The 19,701-nt window shown below is 48.0% G+C and overlaps 1 protein-coding gene and 1 pseudogene across 1 annotated transcript in view; both read left to right on the top strand.

Annotated features, from left to right (window-relative positions):
* Nucleotides 1-19,701, top strand: part of SK (small conductance calcium-activated potassium channel) — a 499,813-nt gene that overhangs the window by 254,503 nt on the left and 225,609 nt on the right. The gene's annotated exons all lie outside the window — the stretch shown is intronic.
* LOC126521017 (U2 spliceosomal RNA) lies at nucleotides 12,326-12,504 on the top strand (annotated as a pseudogene).

The raw sequence follows: 19,701 nt of genomic DNA, 5'->3' as shown, positions 1-19,701 counted from the left end.
TCGTCGATGTCGTCCCCAACCCCCCTCCCCTCCACCGCCTTTCGTTACATCTCCGAAGTCACCATCGGTCCGGCCCCGCGAGCAGCCCGCGTTATCTCCTTGCTGTCTGCGGCGTTGGCCTAGTGCTTCAGTGCCTGCAGTCCGCCAGATTTGCTTCGTCATTCCGTTGGGCGCCACGTGTCCACTTCCATCGACGAAATGTCGTTTCAAGGGCCCAACGGAATGACGACGTAAATTTGCTGGCCCGCCGGCTTGAAGCGCTAGGCCAACGCCGCAGACACCAAGGAGATAACGCAAGCTGCTCGCGGGGCCGGACCGACGGTGACCTCGGAGACGTGACGAAATGCGGGGGGGGGGGGGGGGGGGGCGACATCGATGACACAGACGCTTTTTCTCCAGCCTGTTTCGGTTTCAAGGAGCCTGTCAAGGGGAACTAATTGTACGCGTAGCTCGCACATGAAATCTGTCATTCAAAATTTAATCGTTGGCATAGATAGTGTCGAGGACGGGCCCCAAAGTACTAATTTGCTGCAGCCACTTATTGCTCATAATTAGAAAGTTAATTACCGTAACTTCGCTAACTACGCACGTAAGTGCGGAATTTGCTCTGTATCTAGCGGCTGTCTATCCGTACACTCGAAGGGTAAACATAACGTTACCGTCATTTATATTTTTCTCATTTTAAAGAATTGGTGCAGCTAAAAAATGAAATCAGCGTGTATATGCGCCTACATACGTACAGCGCGAAACTATGTGTTTTTACTTCGACTCGCCAACAGAAATGCTCAAAACATTGGACTCGTCTCCCCCACCCCCTCCATTTCACTTCCCTTCTTCTTCCATGCGATTTCGACGACAGAAAGACACGCATTATTATTTGCTGGGCACGGCGCATTGGCCGGTAGGTTGTTAAAATAGGCCTTCAACGGTGCACCCTATATGCGGCACGCGCGCTCAATGCGAATCGATGCTCTCGGTCAACACAGGCGAGCGGCCACGACTCGGAAAGCCAGCTTGACGCGAGTGCGTGCTTGTGTGCGTGTGTGTCTGGCGCGAAGCACGAAGGAGACCTGCACCCCTATAGGCTGGTCGTGTATGACGGTGTAGGGTTGTACGGTCGTGTAGGGCAGCGTTGCGCATTGAACGCGTGCGTCGAGATTTTGCGGCACGGCGCCGGTGGGCTCTCTTGGAGCGCCCAAGGTCTTATTGAGCCGGCCGGCTTGGCGATCCCGCGGCATCGACTTAAGCCTGTAGCGCGGTCGGTTGGCGAATGGCCGTAAGCCCGGACACGCAGTGCGCTGTCACGGACGATGCTTGCAGCGCCGCGAGTCGGTGGATCGAGGCGTGCGTCGTCTCGCGTTCCTGAGGCAACGCGATTAGTATTGACGAAGAGACGACAGTTCAAGGATGGTGATAAGATATTTGCAGCCTTTGCACCAGTCTTTTTTTTTATTTGCTCTTTTTTTTTAACTCGAAACCGCGCTGAGCCACCGTGCCTTGCGACCGCGTCGTAGAACGTAGCTGTTCCGGAACACCGATAGAATTCCCCGGATGTCATATGGCCCCTAGCGGGCAATTTTCGATACTTTCAATCGACGAGTCTGGGGTCGCATACTCTGCTTACTGCTGTTTCGGGTCGCCCTGCTGTTTCGCCTATCATGAGCTCTCTTAATTGTGACGTCAACGTACTTGCTGGCTAGCGGAATCTCCGCAACGGGAGTTTGTACGACAAATTGACTCAGCACGTCGGTTGCACAAAACATTAAATAGAGCAAATGGTAAAGGTTCTTACGAAGGGCAAAAAAAATGTAAGGTCAATAATACTCTGGTCTGACGCGCTGTTACTCAAGACGGAAGGTTACACGAAACGAGAGGCGCGCACTGCGGCGAAATCAACTTTCAAGGACGTGGTTGTGGAAGACGACTCGTGCGTGCGCCTGAAGCGAGAGTGTAAGGCCGGAGTGGGGGATCATCCTCCGGTTGGCTGTTGTACAGAAGATGAAAAACGAAGAAGGGATTGAAAGATTGGAAAAGAAATGTTTACGCACACCACACGGGCCGTGCTCCCAGAGCTATTTGCCGATGACGCCGCGTTCATAGCAGCTCGCGCAACTGAACGGTAGCGCTACTGAAACAGATGAACTTGCGTTCCTGTCTGTGAGGCGTGGTCGAATGCTGTGTGTGTGTGTGTGTGTGTGTGTGTGTGTGTGTGCGTGCGTGCGTGCGTGCGCGCTCGCGCGCGCGCGCGCGCGTGTGTGTGTGTGTGTGTGTGTGTGTGTGTGTGTGTGTGTGTGTGTGTGTGTGTGTGCGCGTGTGTGTGTGTGTGCGGGTGCATTTGCGCTTTCATTTGTGCTCTCAGATAACGCTCTTAAACCAACAAGAACAAGAATCCAACAAGCACTGACACCAAGGACAACATAGTGGAAATTATTTGTGCTTAATGATTGAAATAAAGAAATGATAAATTAATGGGAATGATAGTGGATGAAAAAGAACTTGCCGCCGCTGAGGTACGATCCCACAACCTTCGCATTACGCGGGCGATGCTCTACCAATCGAGCTACCGTGGCGCCGTTTCCGCATCCACTTTCTTGGGCATTTATGTTTCCTAGTAGAACACTGGGAGTATTAGCCAGCGACATCACTTTTTAGTGTTTAGACTTTTTTTAGTCCGGGATGAAACCATCCAGCAAACGTGCTCATTGTCGGGAAAGGTTAGTTCGAAGTCGAAGAACCTAATGCTTTGGTTATCTGGCAGTCCGTAGGTGAAATTTACACCATGAGAGCATTCCTTAAGAACAGATAGAATATCCTGCTCTATACTATCTACTATGTCCCCTGGTGAAAGTCTTAAATAGATTAAAAAAAAAGTCGTAAACATATGGAAACACATGAACCACATGATCTGTGTTCAAGAATATGAAAATGAGGTTGTCAGCGGTTGTGTTTCGTCTCTCTTCTTCGTCCTTGTTATTAGTGCACGCTGTAACTAATAATAATGTCAATTTTTGCCAGTAAAATACTGCGTAGCACCGGGGCAACGCTAGACCCAATACAAATCGCCTTGCTTTGTAAAAATACGCGACCCTTAAACTCGACCAGAGTAGCCTATAAATAACAGGACAGCAGCTCAAAAAATGCCATGCTGCTACCATCGCATGACGTGTAGTCTGAAACAGCAGGTTGTGAGGTTGCTCCCAGCAGCTTTCCCTCTCTAGGTCATCACGGTTGTTGCTAAAGCCGGATTGCGGAAATTGAAGGCCATTCCAGGCCAGAAGTCGCCGACAACAGAGCGGAGGAAGGAACTAGAAGTAATGCCATACAGTCATAAGGAAGGAAGCAGGAGAGAGAGAGAAAATGATAAATGAAAGGTAGGGAGGTTAACCAGGACTGAGCCCGGTTGGCTACCCTACACTGGGGAAAGGGAAAGGGGGACGGAAAGATTAAAAAAAAAAAGAGAGAAAGACCACTGGAGATATCAGTCGGTCACTCAGTCCGAATCACAGACGCTGACTCAATCCGGTCGCTTTCAAATATCGCAGCAGCGCTTTTGTGGCCTTTTGTAGCTGTGATATGCGAGGCCATGATCCCAAGATCTTGTTCAAGGTGAACGGCTTGACGGAAAGACAGGGAGGTTAGTCAGTTCTCAGACCGGCTGGCTACCCTGTGCTGGGGAAAGGAAGTAAGGGGAATAAAAGATATTAGAAGATAGATATTACAACAAAAAAAAGAAAGAAGAACGAAAAAGAAAGCGGAGAAGGGAATGTAGAATACGGCACTGCTTAAAGTCCGTCTCTAAGACCAGTTCTCCGCAAGAACCGCAACAACGGTTTCAAAGCCTTCTGTGCCGAGGACGGTCTCAGCCAGTGTTTCAGGACCCTTTCCCACGACAAAGGGCGTTTTTCAAGAATATCTAACACTCTTTAAAGTTCTTTCCTGGTCGCACTGAAACGGGGACACTCACAGAGAAAGTGGGCGACTATTTCATCTTACCCACAGTTATCGCATGTAGGGCTGTTGGCCATTCCGATCCGAAATGAATAAGCATTCCTGAGGGCCACGCCAAGCCACAAGCGTCACAGAAGTGTCTCCTAAGCAATGGTCCTGGCGGAAGACGTAGCCGTAGATTCGGATCCAAGTTGGGGAGGCGAGCGTTGGCAAATTCCGTCGAGCTCCACTAGGTCTCCCTCAACATTAAGAAGATGGCCGGAAGGCAAAGTGTAAACCTTGTATTTTCCGCACACTGCAAACTGGCTTGCCTGTGCGTGAGGATTGGAAAAGAGGGAACAAAAAGAGCCCTTAAATTCAACACGTGACACCCTTCATCTAGTGCAAGACTGGTGTTGTTTACCGCATTCTTTTCGCTTGTGGTAAAGTCGATATACGCCACACAGGTAGGTGTGTTAATAAGCGCTTGCAAGAACATAACACATCCTTAAGGCGGGTACGAGATAAGCAATTTGGCAGTTCATTGCCGCGGCTGCAAGAAGTGCGAAAGAAGTGTGCCAATGTTTGGTCGTGTGAACATTTTAGGGAGGGGAAAGACTAGACACGAGCGGGAAATCTTGGAAGCCTTTCACACCGGAAATCAGGAAGAAAACTGTGTCAGTGATGCGTCTTTGTGTTTAACCAACAAGGAAAGTGCTTACCTATCGGGCAGTTTTTTTTTTTTTGTAATTATGGGATTTTACGTTTTAAACCACTTTCTGATTATGAGGCACGCCGTAGTGGAGGACTCCGGAAATGGTGACCACCTGGGGTTTTTTAAAGTGCACCTAAATCTAAGTACACGGGTGTTTTCGCATTTTACCTCCATAATTAACGGGGACATAATTAACGTAGCTTTTCATTCGTCTGCGATATTCGCCATTAGTCAATCTGTGTGTGTGCGTGTGCGCGCGCGCGTGCGTGTGTGTGTACGTGTGTGTGTGTGTGTGTGTGTGTGCGTGTGTGTGCGTGTGTGCGTGTGTGTGTGTGTGTGTGTGTGTGTGTGTGCGTGTGTGTGTGTGTGTGTGTGTGTGTGTGTGTGTGTGCGCGTGTGTGCGTGTGTGTGTGTCATATGAAGTATCGGGACAACATACAGCTAAAAAGAATTTTTTTCAGATGCTATTAGTGTTTGATCTGCTAAATTCAGCAATCCTGATTTTTTATTCTCTTTCACAAAAGAAGGTTACTACTAACAATAAGTGAATAAGTGACAGATGCCAGTGTAGAAGTGAACGCGGTACCTTAAGAAAGCTGTCCACGCATGGCTTACACAGGCGTCGCCATGCCGACTGCTTCTATTGCGACTTGCTGCCTATCTCTAAACGGCTGCTAAGTTTCACCAAGTCTTGGTTCTTTATTGGTAATACGTACTAACTCGCCCTATTTCCCATTTCGTTTGACAAGAATTGTTCTTCTATCTCCAGTGTATCCAATGGCTTCGAGTTGTTTTTCTTTCCAAAGTTTCTTTTATTATTATTTTCCTACGCAATAATTTGATTGGCAGCGAGCTTTGCTGTCATTTTATGTTACCGCTTGCAAAACAAACCGCAAGGTAAATGTCGTATGCAGTTCGTGTCAATTTGAGGCCATCCGTAGCTTCGTTCCTGTATTTCGTGATGCTAATAATTCCTCTTGGCTGCTATTGTCGGGAAGCTTGCAGCTCCGTGTATATGGACGAGAAGTGTGGCCGTCCGTACGTGCGAAGAATGAAGGCAGATGTCACTTTCTTTAAGAAAAGCGTCATGAAAGCAAAAGTGCATCTGTCGCTTCTGACAAAAAAAAAAAAAAAAAGCGCACGTGCCCTACTACATTCCCACGTATAGCTTCTCGTCCTTATTTTGCTTTTGAAGACGCTAGCAGAAATCCTAGATGCTTCTTGTTTTCTTATCATTAATATTATTATCATTTAATGACAATGCATAACAAGAACCCTTCCATACATCTAGGGCTCTCTCGATACTGCTGTGAGCGCACTCTACGCTCACAATATTTTTTTATCTTATCACGGCGCCTACTTCTCTTCCGCCCATGATGGTCTTTTATCTTCCCTTCGAACCAATTCTCTTGCCCTAATAGAACACTACTTGTTCGCTTTGCGCACTACATGACCTCTCCCCAGCTCCACTCCTTGATCTCTACTAAAAAATGACCTATCCACTTTTCATCCCTAATCGATACTGTCATCGTTCTGTTTTACGATGTTATGCCTACTGTTTTTGTTTCAATCGCTTGCTTCGTGGCCCTTAGATTCGTTTAGATTTTCCGCGTTATCTTCCAGATTTCGGCCCTGTGAGTTCCCGGTTTAGACCTAATAAATTACTGTCTTCCGAGAAAAGCGTATCTAAGTGCAGTTTCAAGAGGAATCAGGAACATCTAAAAGTTACTGAGTCTGATTGTTTCACTTTTACTCTTAAACGTTTCACATCTTTTGAGGTGCCTGTTTTCTTTTTTTCTGGTGTCGCACGTATTCCTTTTTCCACGTTTTCGTGGTTCTTGTTGCAGTCCAGGAATTATGGTCTTTGCCCCTTCGGCCATCTGTTGAACTTCACCGTGATGCATGAGCGTAACTAAAAGGACAGAGTTAAAAAAAAAAAACGATATTTTAGAAATTCAGTCAAATTTCAACAACTTTCAGCTAGCAACGTCGAGATAGTACTGTCTTTTCATAAGATACGCATTTACGCCAGTTAGTCATAACTTCTCTGCTGCGTTATAGCAGTGTTTTGATCAGGCGTAAAACACTGATATAACGCAGCACAGAAGTGTCGCCTAAGTGCAGCAAACGCATATGTTATTGGAAGGGACAAACTTTTCGACATTGTTAAATAAAAGTAGGTAAAATTCAGCTGATCTTTCATAGTATGATTTATGACAATACTGCCCATTACGTTAGGCTAGTGCACTGCGGTGAAGTTCAACAAATGGCTAAGGGGCAATGTTCAAAATTTCTGGGTTTGACCATGTTCGCCAGCCAATGCACTATTTTTTTTCGTTTTCGCTTGTAGCGTTTACAGGGCCTTGAGCGCAGTTTTTATCTAGTAGAATAACAGTAGCTCGCGCCACGAACAGGTGCCAGCATCTTCGTAAACACAGCCAACGATTATTTTTAATCTTAAAGAGTATTCGCAAACATGCCCCGCTTTTCTGTTGTATTTCAATCGAAAGCGCTCGCGTCTATTGCTTCGTGCATAGCGGAGAGAGAGAGAGAGAGAGATTGAAAGACAAAAAAAAAATGTTATGGAGGCTAGCCAGCCAATCCCCTTCGGAAGCTTGAGCCATAGTTTTTTTTCTTTATTTTTTTAGGACTCACCGTCAATGTCCCCAATAAACACGTAGATTCGGTTACCCTGTATTGGAAGAGAGCAAGGTATACAGAAAGGCGTGAGGAAAGATAAGGGGTAGGTGTGGAAGCGAGCAGGTTCGAACGCAACGAACGACACCGTGTGTTCAAAAGCACTGAAACTGGTCAACTTATCCAAAAGGAGAGAATATAAAAAAAAAAATGAGTTTCGAACCCCTGTCCGGCTCCATTAGGTGTTGGGGGTGATGGTGAGGGCGGATAGAAGGAGGAGATGGATGTACGTTGTTAGCGACTGTTCTTGTTTCAGGTCGAGCTCTGTCTCCTCCGGGGTGTTAAGCTCAAAGGTGCTGACGAGCTACGCTAACGCGGCTATGGTGGCCAATGTTGGGTCGGTCAATCGCTCCTGAACTATGTGTGATGGCGTTGAGCTGGCGTCGTAAAGACGTATTGAATGTGCATCGAGTTGATTGACTGTGCAATTACAGGGTATGTTGGGTGTGCTATATGCTTCCCCCTCCCCCCTACCCCAACACTGGGCGTATAGGGAAACAATCTTTTGAACGTACAGGCGCTTTCAAAACTTTGTGAACCGTCGAACGGGGACGTCTGATTTCTGATAATCTCGTGTAGCCCGTCTGCTATCTATGCTGCGTTAGGTAGGTATCGTGCGTGCGCAGGTAGGAAGCTTTAATTGGAGGTACTAGGCAGGAAAGTTCGAAGAAACGCTTTCAGCTACTCTAGTTCACTTCTGAGAAAAAAACGATTCAAGGCTATCCCGCCCAGCGAAGGTGGAGGAGCAGCGGAGCTGTAAACGTCGTGGTAAGAAAACTTGTGATAAAGATTTCGTTGGCATCACTCATTGTCACTTAGTAACGACGGTCACAGTGGCTTTGTGGTCGCTATGATGTACATTGATCGGCATACTCGCAACTGCAAACACATTCTTTGATAATGTTAAATTGATGCACGACGCCGCGGGGTGGTCGGTTGGACCGGATCGGTGTGGCATCGCAAGCGACATGTCTGCAGCACGAAACGCGTAAACCACTCCCTTTTCGCTCCCGACACATCCCCATTTAGATCACCGACAATGGCCACAAGGGTAGCATCATCACAACTAACCCAAGCGAAATGAGTAGCCGTGAACCTTAAGGGGCTATGAGCCATTGTATATTTTGCTTGCTTATGGGGATATTAGCCACTGCTTATGGTTGTATGTGCCATTGATGCTGTTCTCTGTGTCGTATGCGTGATTAGAAATAATGTAAGCACTGTTCGCTTCACTTTGCTGAGCGCTTGTAGCCTATGCCTTATGGGGCTATGAGCCATGGCATTCTTTTGTTTGCTCACAGGGGTATGAGTGCTTACGGGGGTATGAAATTCTATGGTTCCCTAGCCATATACAGCTCCGCTTTAAAACAACAACATTATCACAAGCCGGCACTTGTGCATCGAAATCTAAACGAACTGAATGCAAAGCAGCACATAATATGGTCAGCGGTGATATCAACTCGTGTCATCGCAACATCCGGCATAGCAGGCAGCACTCTCAGATATTGTGACGATGGCATAGGAGCTCGTGAAGGTTACTCCCAGTGAAGGATGAAACGGGAGACAGGGCAGTTCCCCCACATCCGAGAGAGAGAAAAAGAGAGTGGGCAAGGTTCAAAGGATACCGAATGGAGGCGGGAGGGTCAACAAAGCGCTGGAAGAATATAATCCTGTGCGCGTTAAGTTTAACACTCCACTTAGCTAATAAGATCGTACACGCAAGAAGGCGAAGTTGCATCGCAGCGTTCACCGATGAAGGCGGGATAGCTACACCGTATTTCCTCCGCGTGGCGATCGAGTAGCCTGGGCAGCGCGATTGTTGCCGATGATGACACACTCGGGGAGGTATCCAGCGATTTTGGCAGCTTCTTGCTTTCACGGGGAGTTCAAATTGAATGAATACCCTAACTTCCGGCATGAATTAACGCTGTAGCTGATGTATGTGGGAACCGGTGCTCTCCTTTCCTTTTCTTTCTGCACTTATTGCAGTAATAGTCGGTTTAGGCACCCGTGTGCACCCGTGTGTTTAGGCACCCGTGTGACAATTAACGCGTGTGTTATTTATTTATTTATTTATTTATTTATTTATTTATTTATTTATTTATTTATTTATTTATTTCACACGCCCTCAAGCGCCAAGGCATTATAGAGGGGAGTGGGGTACATGAGAAAAACAATAACAACGATTACTACATGGTTATATAATGGAAGTGACATGTGCAGTGCACGTAATCACTAAGAAATCAAATAACAAGGATACTATGACATTCAAATTATATAAACCTATAGCGACATCTGAACTGGGCGAAAGGAAAATACGGCGCGACAGAGCTTGCGCAAATACAGCGCATGTGGCCACGTGCTTGGTCACAGTTTAAAAAAATAAAGAAGCAAACAAGGTTCAGCGGAAAAGTGCGCTGTCTTCGATTGACACGATATCATCAGGAAGGTGGTTCCCGTCTTTCGTTGTATGCGGAATAAATGAATACAAGAACCTGTTTGTGTGGCAAAAAGTGCCTCTTTATGACGGTGATGAACTCGATATGACAGATAAGTAAGTAGGTGCTAGAATGAGCTCACTGCTAAGCATGTGATGATGAAATATTTTATGAAATAGGCATAAGCGAAAAGCCTTAGTTGGCGTCCAATCAGAGGCTTGTGTTCGAATTTGTTGGAATTTTTTTAATATACGCCATCTCTAGTATTTTCAGTGCTTCGTTTGTTCACCTCTTGTAGCCGTGTCGCAGACGTAAACTGCAACGGTACGGTTTCATTTTTTTCCATGTGACCTATTAGCGGCACCTTTTGCTGATGCCAATAGCGCGTTGTATAATCGTGTCAACAAAGGAATATCATTTCGTATAGACGGAGGTACGATAGTAAAAACCACGAAGGCACTTTAAATATGATGACGAATAGAAACATCACGAATTTCGGCTCGAAGTCACCACATTCTGTTACGACCTCTCATCCAGTTTGCTCGTGTGCAAGAGCAGGGGAAATCTCCCAAAAGCCTGCCCCGGCCCCACGCGAAAGAAAAAAAGTAAAGTTCGGCAGCATGTTACACTTCTGTAACACGTGAAGGAGAAAGCCTGCTGCACACTCGTCAATGCATTAAGTTATACGACCGGAGCGGTCAGACTTCCTGCAATACACATAACGAGCCACAGTGTGAAGTAAACGTGCGGCAAGCCGTTGTCTCCGAGCTTCGGCCTCCTCTCCACGTTGCCGTCTCGCATCGTCGAGTTGCTGCTTTCGCAGTTCGGCTTCTTGGGCTCGTTTTCGACGCTTAGCTGCGGCTTCGTGTGCTCGTATAGCGGGGTCCGACTCGCGCCAACGACGTTTCTCTTCGGCTTTACGTTGCATCCTCTCAGCAGGGGAAAGCAGCACTCGCAGTCGAACGTCGTATACAGTTTCTCGCGTGACGAGCATACTCGGCCGTAGCGTATTTCCGAGGGGGTATGCAGTGCTTTATTGATGGTTCGGATACTTCTTTTGAGCTTGTCCTTTAGTGAAACGTATGCTGTTATGCGTGTTGTAAGGTGATTTCAATGAATGTATGGACTGTTTGCGTCACTTTGCTTAGTGCTTGTAGTTTCTGCCTTAAGGCGGTATGAGCCATTGCATTTCTTGCTTGCTTACGGGCGCATGAGCCATTGCTGATCATATTTTTGTACAATTCGGCTAGACGCCGCCTTCTTTAGGTAGGAGCCATTGCAACGAGCCGCTTAAGACTTTCGCCTTAAAAATAAAATCCCGCGTGATGCGGCACAGCCACATCGCAGTTGTCATTATGCGCTAGCTGAATGCACATTTATATCCAAATCATTCGATGTGCAGGCAGTGTAGGCCTAACTCAGTTCGCTTCAGGTTGAGGCATGCGTTGAGGAGTGCGCGTGAGGAAAAGGTCTAGTGTGAGTCTCACATTGAACGGTTCGCTTACGTGAGCTTTGCCGCAGTAGAGCGACGTCATGCGGAGAAGCGTATTAAGAGTGGAAAGGGGCCACTGTCACGGGAAATAGTACCTGTCCGGTAGTTATACACGCGCACGTGCGCCGTCTGTAGTCACAGTACTAACGCCGAGGCGTCTGATAACTGTACCGGCAGCCATTCAGAATTGATTCTCTCGTTGCAGTTGCTCCAGAAGTGAAATGCCTTACTTGTGCGTCACGATGTATCACGTGGATTATAAGTAGTTTCGTGCCAACTTCGACCTAGATGTACACACACCTGACCCGCTTTTTCCTCTTCCGTAAAGAACGACAGCGGACTTTTGATAAATGTGGAGACGTTTTAATTGTACTCTACTTTCTGATATCTTGCCCTGGAGCTTGAGTGAGAACAGGAAAGTGCTTTTTTACTTGCCACTTAGAGCAAAAATTCAGTGCCATTCCACTCTATAAAAGTCGACGACCAGCGAAGCGGTGTATGTGGGCCCATTAATGGCGAAATCTACATTGCCGTGCATCAACCGCCGTATGCACATAAATGGAAGGCGAGGCGTGACTAGTCGCTCCTCCACGATGTTGAGCCTCGGAAGATGATGATACATACCCTTGTATTGTTGCAAAACGCGGCACGACACTTTTTTCCTAACGAATCCAGGCACGTAGAACAGACACGCACCTCACTAGACTCTGAGGGCACACACTGCTTCACCGTAGCCAAGGCGATTGTGCGTTGGTCGACATCCCGCACTGCAGTGATGGTTGGAAGGTCACTCGAAAGCCACAAGCGGTCACACACAACACAGGCCACACACAATCGGTTCCCCACAAAGTCCCTCTGAAAACTGGCCATTGCTCCGGTGAAACGTTCCAAGTTTGCGAGATCGGGGCCACATGGACGGTTTGCATTTCTTTCCGCCTCGCGGTCCTGGCCGGCAGCTCGCTTACGGGACCGCCAAAACGGGAGAGCGGAAGGAAAGGGAAGAATATACGCAAGCGCTTGGAACGCCGACAAAGAGAGGGCGGGGCAAACGTAGACATGGCCGACGCGGGTCAAATCATAGTGCGTGTGTTGTCAACTTAATATCTGATACGGGTTGTATTTGGACCTAAAATATTAAAGTTATTTTTGTAAGTTGGCGGAGTGCTCAGAGCCTGCTTCACCTCCGCCGCGGGTCGGCCCGGCATTGCACTCTCTTCGAGATCGGCCCGCGTATGGACAGAAATTCTCGATCGACACGGCTCGATAGACGCACGCAGTTTTTTCCAGAACCTAGCCATACACAGCTCCGCTGTAAAAGAAAATGCGCCGTTTCACTCGGCACTCTTAATCGGGGACCACGCTGAAATACAACTTGAAAAATATAATCCCCCCCCCCCCCCCCCACCAAGTCCTTCTGGACTGCATAAATACTACATAAACGTGAAGACCGTAACATCTCCGCCTCCCTCCCCTCCCCCTCTCCCCCCCCCGCCCCTCTTCTTCCGTGGGGATTACTTAAACAATACTTTTTAAAATACTTTGAATTTGGGTTTAGCTTTTGCCTTGCGCTTGGCGCAAAGAAAAATTTTGTTACTTTTGCCCCAGAAGACCTACTTACTACAAGTAAACAAAACCCACCGGCTTTAACCTGCCCGCTTCTCGGTGAGCAGTACTTCGAGGTCTCCGACTGTGCCTTCGTTAAGAAGTTTGATAATATATATATACATGACAATCCGAAAGTTTCTGTTGTGTGGTTCCGTATCCCACACGACTAAAGAAAGCATCCCGACCAGCCGACCAAGCTTGTTTACTCGCTGCCCACACCACCTGTCGTTGCTGAAAAGGCATGTAGGAACTTCAAGCATGCACTCGAGAGCTGCTGCTCCCGTATAAAGCTGAGCAGAGGGCGCTCGAAAACTGGCGCACCATTTCGCCTAATTAGTCGCAAGTTCTTGCTTTAGGGGTCGTTTCATGCTCTTGGCTCGAAACTCTTCGTTGGCGTCCTCGCGTACACAACCGCTGCAAATGACGCCAGCATTGTAGAAAAAAAGAGTGAAAAAAGAAAGGCGGGTTCACCGCCTGGAGCATAGCAACTTCGTCGTCTCGTCTGTTTGTTTTTGTTGCCGAGAGCCACGTACGTTTAACGAACCTCGCGAGAGCCCCTTCTGGGGCATTGGTCGTTGAGCCGTGAAGGCTTGCTCAAACAGGTGCAAGTAATATTAAATGAGGCACGCTGTCGATGTTTTACGTGTTGGGGAAAAATATGCGTGCCTATATACGTAGGAGGGACGACCCTCGTAGAACTAAACAATAAAAGGAACTCTATTTGGGTCTTTTGCAAGCCCTTACTACCAAGCCATGGCTGACAGGAATACCTGTGCATTGGATTTCTTTTTTGTACCTCTGCCGCCTGATTGCTGCACTGTAAGAAGTGTAAATAAAACGTTGAGATGTACATAAGCAAGGACCCGCAAATTACAAAGAAAACGCAATGCGGACTTTCCGGAGCTTCGAGTTGACGATCAATTTGCCTTTGTCTTTGGCCAGCGACTAGCTAACCTACTGGTTATCCCAATCGGCAGAGTGACTGTCTCCGAAAAGCATAGGTGCCCAGCTCGACCTCAATAACCAGAACGAGTTTTTCCCCATCTTGTAAGCTTTCTTCTTTTTCTGGAATCCATATAAGCTTCCTGCGTAACGTTGCCGTACTTCTTGGCAGATAACACCTTTCCATTTTGTCGAATTGACTGCGCGGACACCGCAGTAGTCGTTTGTATATAGCATTTCTTTTTTCCTTTCTGCAGTTTCTTCTTCCATGTTTCGCATAACTTCTGCTTGATTGTCTATTGGCTATTCTTTGCCTTCTATCTCATCATTAGCATCGTCATCTGCCTATTTATGTCCACCGCAGGACGAAGTATTCACCCATTTATCTGCATAGCTGACCAGCTGACCAATTGCTGACCAGCTGAGCACATCTGGTTCCCACCCATTTCCTAATTTCGTCGCACCGCCTATTTCCCGTCCGTCCCCGACTACGCTTCCTTTCTCTTGGCACTCATTCTACAACTCTAATAAACCGCCGATTATTCGCCCTATACGCGGCCCAACTCCGTTTCCTTCCTCTTAATGTCAACTATAGGATATCGGCTAACCCCGTTTGCTCTTCTCTTCATATGTCATAGCCTTCCGTGAGGCAGCAGGTCGGTGTAAAACGATGCTATACCGTCGCACTTTGCTCATTCCGCGATCTTATTCTGATTTCCCGATTGGCGCTGTGCGCGGCTCCCGATTGGATGCATAGTGGCTTCAGCAGCGGGTGCGATACCAATCGCTTTATCGAGCCGTACGGCTAGATTTTACGCCGCGTTGCTGCGTCACTGGAGGGTCGCACCGCGAGCCGCACCTTCGCAGTGCCGCGCGCCTAATCAAGTAAATTCAACAAATAATTTGAGGCTAATTATTTTGTGTTCGGTATTCCGATTACAATGAAATTTGCAGGCGCAAGACGGAATCAGCTGGCGCACGACAGGGGTAACTGGAGATCGCTGGGAGAGGCCTTCGTCCTGTTGCGGGCATAAAAGATAGGCTGCTGCTGCTATTGATGATGATGATGATGATTGTTATTTCTGTTTGTACGGCGGTTTTGAAATGTCTAAACATGGAAGTTGACTATGAAGACGCTTTCCTTCAAATTTCCAATGTAAAGATATGCCGTAAAGTTTGTAACGAAGACGTTCACCAATGTAATTAGTTTCACTATTGAATTAATTCGTTCGATCTTACTTGCAAGTGATGCACGTCGCACATAATTAATCTGCAGTCGCATGCTTACAGCAACCTTTCCGGGCATCTGAGAAAAAATGTTTGAAGTAATAAAGAAAAACACGTGTGCGAATCGCGGCGGAAGTTATCGAGCAAAATGTGTAGAATGCGGAAACGCGTTCGGAATCACGTCTGGCCGCTCAAGTCGGGGCTTTAACGAGATCGCTCGAAACGGTGTGGTTAAAATGAAATAATAATCATAATAATACGTCGACGAGGAGCGTTTTAAGGCTGCAGCCAATGTTTGTACCCTCGAAGCGCGCCGCACGCTTCTCGCTCTCGCCGCTTGTTTGCCGTCGACGCGTGCTCACTCGGGCACGCTCGCGGCCATCGCGGAGCGAGCCCTTGTAGCGCGCGCGCGCGTCCGCGTTTGCTGCGACGTCGCTTCTCGCCGAGTAACGGCCGTCCGTCCGAACGAAGGCACACACAACGCGGCGCCTGGGCTGGGAATCACGGTCGAGATGGCCGACTCCGTTGGTTGCTGTATGCGAGGTGCATGCGTCGTTGTGTACAAGTCGCGGATTGCGACGGACGGTTTGAGTATGGGCTGTGCCGTGTACTGGAAGATTGTGCAATGCAACGATGCTGCCGGTGCGCTCGGGGTGAATAGCGTTGACGGGGAGACAGAAAGGGACCGATGGAAAGCGAGGGGCGCGTTTGAGAAATAGGAGGCAGTGGCGACACGGATGCCTCTAGAGTCCCGTTGCGTGACCCGTCTTATATGCGGGACCCTCGCTCGGGGTGGTTGTGCAATACAGAAAAATGTTTGCACAACAGCTTGAACACAATACAAAGTAGCGTTCAAATGCAAAAAGAGAAAAGAAATAGTGTAGTCGCTACATTGCGTGCGTGCGCGCACGTCTGTGTGTGCGTGCGTGAGTGAGTGAGTGAGTGAGTGAGTGAGTGAGTGAGTGAGTGAGTGAGTGAGTGAGTGAGAGTGCGTGAGTGCGTGAGTGAGTGAGTGAGTGAGTGAGAGTGAGTGAGTGAGTGAGTGAGTGAGTGAGTGAGTGAGTGAGTGAGTGAGTGAGTGAGTGAGTGAGTGAGTGAGTGAGTGAGTGAGTGAGTTGCCGGATATAAGGAGAGAGAGATGCAAATGAGAGAAAGGCGGGGAGGTTAACCAGACTTGAAACCTCCGGTTTGCTACCCTGCACTAGGGGAAGGGAAAGGGGAAGTAAAGCAACGATTGCGAGAAGAGCTGCTTCTGCGATAGATCGTGTTTATTTTTATCATTCATCTTTTCTCCCTGTTCTTTTTCTTCGTGGACAACAAAAATAAACACCACATGATTACCCAATAGCGATTGTTGCGAAGCTCCACAAAGCATCCGCGCGGCATGATTTAGCGATGAAGCAACAAGGCGCGCTGTAAGAAAGGTCATGCCCATGCTTCGTTTGAACACAGTTCCTCGCCAATAAACGAACACCCCGTAATCTGGGCTTCTCCTTTCCCAACCGCTTGTTTTCATCGTTAACGTATTGTCTGACCCACTGCTGTTAACTTTGATCTTGATTCAGGGCACCGTAGCGGTAATCGTCCATGCTGCTTGAACTTCCGACTTGGCAGCGGCAAGAATGAACAGCATCTTTGACAGCGAGGTGGTCACGGTCGAATCTCGGCAGCTTGAAGCGACGTCCGAAACTAACGTTATGCCGACGTGTTCTCGCAAGTGGGTCTTCCGGTACCTGTTTGTTCCGTTTGATTCCCTTTGATAATCAAGGGCGAAACCAGAAAAGAAACTAAGGACCACCGAAGGAGCGATGGAACGAAGAGTGGTAGGCGTAACGTTAAGGAGACACGAAGATGGTAGTATAGATTAGAGCGCGAATGGGTGGAACTGATTGTTTACTTCAAATTAGAGGAAGAAATGGAAGTGAACAGGCAAAGTAATGCGTATCCGGATAACCGGTGGTTTATTGGAGTAAAAGAATGGGTGCCAAAGGGGAGGAAAACCAAGTCGAGTACGGCAGAAGATCAGGGGGTGCGGCGATATAGCCGGTTTCCAAATCTAGCCCCCAATTACCGCTATCACGATGCAACAGAAAGCAATCTCGAAGGCTATTCTTTTGCGAACTGCATGCGCCAGATGCGATTGCAGGGGCCGGAATCGAATCATAGCCACCTTGCTTCGGATGTTGCGTGTTAGAAAAGTTGAAGATAGTTTGGAGGCGCCTTTGTCCTGTAGTAGTGGGTTTGAAATACGTTGTTGTTGATGATGATGATGATGGAGAAAAAAATAGGATCTAGGGGAAGACGACGACGACGCAGTTATCATGTCTGAGTCTACCATGCTGGTAACCGTGTCGGGTATACTTCGACCGGGACTACTTCGCTGCATTTACCGCGCAAAGCGATACGTACTCGTTGCCAGCCACCGTAGTTTGCGTGCCAACAGTACGCTGTAGATACATTCCCTGGGGCCGTATAAGGGAAAACTTTTCCATTCTGATTTTATTTAAATCGCCTGACGTCAAATATACATAAACGCAGGCGCAAGCACCAGGCGGTGACCCGCAGTGTTGTTTGAATTGCCCAATCAAACACTCTCCTCGTTTGTAAGAGGTCACGCTTGCTCGATTTGAAAACAAGATATTTATTTGGTGCGCGTGCACTTTCGGAAGTATAATTCACGAGGTGCTAAACTTTCCTATTCTTTTCACCCATTCAATATCACGGCATCTGGGGGGTAGTCTGTAAGTGTCCACCTAGTGGACATGTTCATTTCCTCTGTTGCTGAAGTCCTGATTGGCTGGGGCCACCGGTCTGCTCGAAATGCGGGCGAATAGAGTGGACCTAAAGAGCAATACCTACCATGAGAGTGTTTTTTTTTTCTTTTTGTCTAATGGGCTGACGAGAGGCGAGGAGAGCGCCGACGTGGCGAGGGTTTGGGTGGGTCCTATAGCCAGCACAGTAAATGTAGGTCTCTGGATAAGGGGTGGTGATGGCTTCTTTGATTGCTCCTCTTCCGCTTGCTTAGCTTCAGGTGGCTGGTCTGGAACCGCGGCTGCGTTCAGTGGTTAAAAATGCCGCTAAAACAGATCCTCGGCGAAGAAGAGTTGGCTGAGCAACGTCGAATACGTGCTGAAAGGGCTTGACAACGTCATACTGCCACACATTTTTTTTTAATTATACACAGAGAAATTAATCCTCCTCGGCAGCTCCGAGTAGCCAGTGCCAGAACGATATGCTAGCAGCCATCTGTTATTCTTTTCGGGACTAGGCAGTCTCCAGCTATTATGATAAAAAGATTTAGTGCCCTTCCACTCTGTGAACAAGGATAACCAACGAAACTGTATTGAGATGAATATATTTACAGCTGTATTAGTTTATATGGTTATTGCTATATTGATTGAATAAAGACACATACACGTAACTTCGTGGTTGTTATCGTCTTTATTTTGTCTCAGTCGTTACCACAGTGACCATAGCTTTGCGGTCGCTGTGCTACACCGCGATCGGTGGTACTGGTATGCTGCACACGTCCTTGCCAAAGGTTAAATTTATACACGACCGGTAACGCGTGGTTGGCACATTGACGTCCGTGTAGCCCTCAATTCCGAACCGTTCCAACAGGAAGGATACAACCCACTCGCCATCGTCGCGGAAAGCGCTGGGAAAGGGCGCTTGCCCAAGTCCACGTGCCCTTTCCCAGCCCTTCCCTGCGACGAGCAAGCGAGCGAGATAACAACCGACAGTTCGTCCCCTCCCCCTTATTCTTGTCGCTCCCTTTCCACTTACCTGCCCGAAAAAAGAAGACATTCAGAGCAACAGCCGTGACTGATTTTTTTAAACATCTCGGACCCATTTTTTTCTAGATCCTAGCCATAGACAGCTTCGCTGTAAGAAGAAAATCTGAGTTGATCGACATATTAGTGCATTGTAGAGCGCAGCTCTTGGGTGCCCGTTCTTGCGGAGCGTCGGCGTCCGCGTACCTCGTAACCGAGCGAACAAGCACAGCAAAGGATGGAGGAGCGAACGCGCAGCGCAGCGAGGGATGAAAGACGGCGATAGCTTAGAGAGCGCGAGGAGGAATGCGGAGGAGAGGATGGCGAAAGTGTGAGAAGGAAAGCGTAGTGCCGCGCAAGACAGGCTCTGCGGCGATGATGGCTACGGGATGGCGCCAGAGTAGCACGCGTCATTTGTTCACCAATGACGCCACCGATGCCGCCACTCATACCATGGGCACTATAACGTAAAACTATTCCAATATGTTTTTATTCCAATCTCTTGACGTCAAATTTGCGTAACCGCCGACGCAAGCATCGGGCGGTGACCCGCAGATTTGCCTGAACAGACCAACTAAACGCTCTCCTCGTTCATACGTGGGCACTTTTGTTTGCTTTAAAAACGAATAACATTGCCTATAGTGAGCGGCTTGTCTTATCTAATTGGTTTACAAAAGTCGAGGAACACACTCAAGTGGAGAGGGATTCGATAGGGCCGAGCCAGTGCACTGAAAATCGATAACCGGATGAAGAGGGGGGGTGCCGGCGTCTGCGATTGGTCCGCTTTCCATTACTTAGCTTGAGGTGGCTGGTCGAAAATGACGGCGGCATGCAACGGAAGGTTAAGAATGCCGCTAAAACGGATCCTCGGCAGAGAAAAGTTGG

Source organism: Dermacentor andersoni, chromosome 3 (assembly GCF_023375885.2).
Source record: "Dermacentor andersoni chromosome 3, qqDerAnde1_hic_scaffold, whole genome shotgun sequence".
Classification (NCBI taxonomy): Eukaryota; Metazoa; Arthropoda; class Arachnida; order Ixodida; family Ixodidae; genus Dermacentor; species Dermacentor andersoni.
This window is presented reverse-complemented; position numbering and strand designations above follow the sequence as displayed.